General features: G+C 58.9%; 1 pseudogene; it reads right to left on the minus strand.

The window, feature by feature from the left end:
- Positions 1-3,923: 3,923 nt before the first annotated feature.
- Positions 3,924-5,364, minus strand: LOC117436930 (cysteine protease ATG4D-like; annotated as a pseudogene).

A 5,364-nucleotide genomic window follows, 5' to 3' on the forward strand; every position in this document is an offset into this window, starting at 1 on the left:
GGGAAGGGAGGAAGGGAGGGAAGGGAGGGAAGGGAGGAAGGGAGGGAAGGGAGGGAAGGGAGGGGAAGGGAGGGAAGGGAGGGAGGGAGGGGAGGGAGGGGAGGGAGGGGAGGGAGGGAGGGAGGGAGGGAGGGAGGAGAGAGAGGGAGGGAGGAAGGAAGGAAGGAAGGAAGGAAGGAAGGAAGGAAGGAAGGAAGGAAGGAAGGAAGGAAGGAAGGAAGGAAGGAAGGAAGGAAGAAGGAAGGAAGGAACGAAGGAAGGAAGGAAGGAAGGAAGGAAGGAAGGAAGGAAGAAGAAGGAAGGAAGGAAGGAAGACATGAGAAGAATAAAAGAGTAGGGATCTGCACAGAGATGGAGAAAGAAGCAGCAGGGAAAGAGGAAAGAGAGGCAAACAGTGGGAGAGGGAGCAGGGCAGAGAGAAGTAAGGACTACAGGATTGACAGAGATCATCAAAAGACGTGGTGGGTAGAGGAAAGGTGAGTGGGTAAAAAACAAATAGGGGCAGGGAGAGCTTTGCTAGCAACACCAAACTGTGTGGTTCGGTCGATACACTGGAGGGAAGGAATGCCATCCAGAGGGACCCTGACACGCCTGAGAGGTGGCCAATGCCAACCTCATGAAGTTCAACCAAGCCAAATGCAAGCTCCTACACCTGCGTCAGAGCAATCCCAGCAATCCCAGCTACAGGTTGGGTGCAGAAGAGACTCAGAGCAGCCCTGTCCAGAAGGACTTGAGGGTGTCAGTCAATGAGAAAATGAACATGAGTGTGTGCTCACAGCCCAGAAAGCCAACCGTGTCCTGGGCTGCATCAAAGGGAGTGTGACCAGCAGGGCGAAGGAGGTGATCCTGCCCCTCTGCTCTGCTCTTCTGAGACCCCACTTGCAGCACTGGGTGCAGTTCTGGTGTTCCCAACATCAAAAGGACACGGAGCTGTTGGAACAAGTCCAGAGCAGGACACGAGAACGATCAGGGGCTGGAGCAGCTCCTGTATGGAGACAGGATGAGAACACTGGGGTCTTCAGCCTGGAGAAGAGAAGGCTGCATGGAGACCTCAGAGCAGCTTCCAGTGTCTGAAGGGGGGGCTACAAGGATGTGGGAGAGCAACTCTTCATCAGGGACCAGAGTGACAGGATAAGGGGTGATGGGTTCAACCGAAACAGGGGAAGTTTCAGGTTAGATATAAGGAAGACATTCTTCCCTGTGAGGGCGGTGAGGGCTGGCACAGGCTGCCAAAGGAACTTGGGAATGCTCCATCCCTGGCAGTGTTCAAGGCCAGCCTGGACAGAGCCTTGGGTGACATGGTTTAATGTGAGGTGTGTTCCTGCCCATGGCACAGGCTTGGAACTGGATGATCTGAACGTCCTTTCCACCCTAACTATTCTAGGATTCTGAAACCAGAGCAACAAACAAGACTAACAACTAAGAGAAAGAGAAGTGCAGGAGCAAGGAGCAGCTCAGAGGGATCGAGGAAGAAAGAGAAGTATCAGAAGCCCTGCAGAGGGATGGAGGAAGGGTCTGGGAGCAGCAGACACAGCCAGAGAGAGGAGAAGTAGGCAGGGAGAAAGGCAGAGACGGTGGGATACAGAATGAGCTGCAAGTAGGAGAAGGGGCTGGTAGAGAGACAGAGAAAGAGGACTTGGAGAAAGAGAGGGACGTGGAGGACAGCACAGGAATAGAAGAGAGGTCTGGGGAAGGGAGACAATGACAGCAAGGGGAAAGGGAGCGGGAGCTTGGAGAGATGAGAGGCAGACCGGCCCAAGGGCCGGCACTCACCACAGCTCCCGCTCTCCGTCCTGCCAGGAACCTCTTCAGCCCAGGCCCTTCTTTCTCTGCCCTCTGTGCTCTCCCCTTTCCTCCTGTGCAGGCCCAGGGCCAGCTGCAGGCCGCAGGCCGGGCTGGGGCAGTCTCGGCGCTCTGCTGGCGGTCGGGGTGCCCGGTGCCTGGCCCACAGCGGGGCTGTCTCCATCTCCACAGGCTCGCTCACCTCAGCGCTGGCCCCGGCCCTCCCTCAGCACAACCTGCAAGCCCAGCGCCCAACATGGCCGCCGGCAGCCCCGCACTACAGCCCCAGCATGCCCGGGGCGCTCCTCCTGCTGCCAGAGCCCAGAGGTGAGGAGCAGCAGCGGCAGGGCGGCGGAGGGAGGTGGACAGGGACAGAGCAGCCATGGCCTCCAGGGAGAAGAGCCAAAGGGCAGGAGCAGGATGGAGCCCAGAGGGAAGCAGGCCTGGCGAGGAAGGACTCCAGGGCACTCCAGCCCCACACTGTCCCATTGCCTCATTCTCTTCCTCATCCCGTCCTTTCCTCACCATGTCCATCCCTGTTCACCCCTCGGCCATATCCTCACCCTCATCTCAACCTATCCCTGTGTCCATCCTTATCCCTGTGTCCATCCCTATCCCTGTGTCCATCCCTGTCCTCACCCCATGTCCCTGTCCCACATTCCTTTCCAACCTTTCTCCCCATATTCCCCATTCCCACTCCAAACCCGCCCCCCCCATAGAGCCAAATGGAACCTTCCAGCCATTGAACCGACCCCCCCTCCCAAGCCAATTGGACCCTCCTCAACCCCATCTGGACCCCCCCAGACCCATTTGAACCCCCCCAAACCCATCTCGATCCCCCCCCCACCCCAGACCCATTTGGGCCCTCCCTATTGGTCCCTCCCATTTGCCCCCCCCAACCCCTGTGCCCCCCCTCCATCCCTCAGATCCTGGCAGTGGATGACAAGGAGCTGAACCGTTGGTGCTCCCGCACAAGACCTCATGTACCAGTAAGGGGGGGTACGGGGGGGGGGCGTCATGGGTGCCCCCCATGTATTAGGGTGTGCTCAGGACCCCCTTTGCCCCCAGCTCGGAGCAGGAGGAGTGGCAGGATCAGGCCCACTACAGGCGCCTACAGGGTCACACCTAAACCTACCCCCCCATCCTCATCCTCATTCCTTTATCCTCCTCACCTTTTATCTTCATCCTTATCCCTTCATCCTCACCTTCAGTCCTTATCTTCATCCCTGTCCTTTATCCTCATCCTGATCCCTTCTTCATCACCCCTCTTTATCCTAATGCCTTTATCTCATTCCCCCCTTTATCTCATTCCTCTTTATCCTCATCCCTTTATCCTCATCTTCTTTATCCTCATCCTCATCCTCCCTTCATCCTCATCCTTATCCCGTCATCCTCATCCTGATCCCTCTTTATCCTCACCCTCTTTATCCTAATCCATTTATTCTCATTTCCCTTCATCCTCATCCTGATCCCTTTATCCTCATCTCCCCTCTTCATCCTCGTCCTCATCCCCCCTTCATCCTCATCCCTTCATCCTCCTCCCCTCTCCCAGCCCCAAGGAGCCGAAGCGAAGCCAGAAGCGGAGCAGAAGCCCTGGGACAGCGGAAACGACCCCGGGGGGCCGCTTAAAGGTGCCCCCCCCGGTACCGGGCTCGCCCCATTAGGCCCCCGAGTTGTGCGGGGGGGGGCAGGAATTCACCGGGAGCCGTTTGGCTCCTTCGGCCTCAGTGCCTGGCGCCTCCGGTACCGGCAGCGGCACAAGGGGGGGGGGGAGCGCTGCCCCCCCGGCCCGAGGGTAATGGGGGGGGGTCCCCATGGGGACGGCAGCGCCTGGTTCAGTTCATCTTTACTGGCGGGGGAGCAATAAATAACGTGTGACACCCCCCACCGTGAGCAGCGTCTGGTACCCCCTGGGTGGGGGGGCACAAGGGGTGGGTGTGGTGTCCCTGAAAGGTCATTGTGGGTGGGGACCCAACATAACCCACAGTGGTTCAGTCCCATGGGGTTTTCATGGGTTGGGACCCCCCTATAACCATTGGGTTCAGTCGCATGGGAACCCCCCCATAACTCACAATGATTCAGTCCCATCCCCCCCATAACCCACAATGGTTCAGTCCGTGGGGGGGGTGTGGTGTGTGTGCTCAGAGGAACACGAAACTCTCTGCCCCGGAGGGGGTCGCGGGGGGGAGGACGTCTCCAGAGAAGGGGGGGCTCCATCCTCTGCCCCCCTTGACCAGGGTGAAGAGGGGATAACGCTCGGGTGCTGTGGGGGGGGCCAGGACCTGGATATGGGGGGGCAGGAGGGGAAAAGGGGGGTTACAATGGGGGGGACACCCCCAAAACACCCCCCCATAATGCGATGTGGGCTACCCGGCTCAGGTCCTTGCAGAGCGCATCCAGCCCGGTCCCAGCGCCCGCATAGAAGCCAATGGTGCAGCGGGATCCATCTTCCCAAAGGGCATCTTCTGCAGGGATCTGCATTGGAATGACTGGAAAAGGGGGGGGGGTGTCAGGATAATTCCCCTCCCCCAAAAAAATACCCATTGATGGGATGTCCCCGTCCCCCCCCCCCATTACCTGCAGTGGGAAGTTCTCCTGCTCTGTATCCACATAGGGCTGCAGTAATGGGGGTCCAGGTAGAGCAGAAAATCATCTGGAGATGGGATAGGGTGAATTAGGGGGAATCCCCCATATCCATGTCCTGGAGACCCCCCCCCCCCAGTTCCATATGGAACTTGGAAGCCGATGAAATAAAGGGAATTCAGGGGTTTGCCACCGATGATCCCGAGGCAGGATTCCAGCTTGCAGCTGGGGGGACGACACACACATTAAGGGGGGTATTGGGGTGCTGGGGGGGGGGTTGTGGGGCTGCAGGGGGATTGGGGTGCTGGGGGGCCATTGGTGCTGGGGGGCATTGGGTGCAGGGAGGTTATAGAGTCTGGGGGGGTTATGGGGTGCAGGGGGTTATTGGGGTGCTGGGGGGGTTATGGGGGTGCAGGGGGCGGGGGTAGTGAGTTGCTGGGGGGGGTATTGGTGTGTAGGGGCTCATTGGGTGCGCGGGCAGGATGCCAGGAGGTCACTGGGCACAGGGAGGTTATAGCGTGCTGGGGGATTTATGGGGTTCAAGGGGGGGTCATTGGGGTGCTGGGGGGGCTATGGGGGTGCCAAGGGATGACTGAGCTGAGCTCTGAGGCAGAAGCTGTTCCCTGGGAGGGTGCTGAGGCGCTGGCACAGGGTGCCTAGAGCAGCTGTGGCTGCCCCATCCCTGGCAGTGCTCAAGGCCAGGTTGGACACAGGGGCTTGGAGCAGCTGCTCCAGTAGAAGGCATCTTAAGCTCCTTCCAAGCCTCAGTCCCCCCAGAGCTATTGGATCCCACCAAAGGCTTTCCGTGGGGAAGAGAAGCCTGGGGCTGTGCTCCAGAGGAATGGGAGGTGAGGGCGCTGGAAGGGGTGTCTGTGAGCAGTGAGAGCTCACGGGGCTCTCTCACGGGGGGGGATTGTTGAGGAGGAAAGCCAGCAGGAGTCTGCTGCCTGTCCCATGTACGTGATCCTCATAGGCAAAGGTACCATTGTTATCTTTCAT

Source organism: Melopsittacus undulatus, chromosome 13 (genome assembly GCF_012275295.1).
Source record: "Melopsittacus undulatus isolate bMelUnd1 chromosome 13, bMelUnd1.mat.Z, whole genome shotgun sequence".
In the NCBI taxonomy this organism is placed as follows: Eukaryota; Metazoa; Chordata; class Aves; order Psittaciformes; family Psittaculidae; genus Melopsittacus; species Melopsittacus undulatus.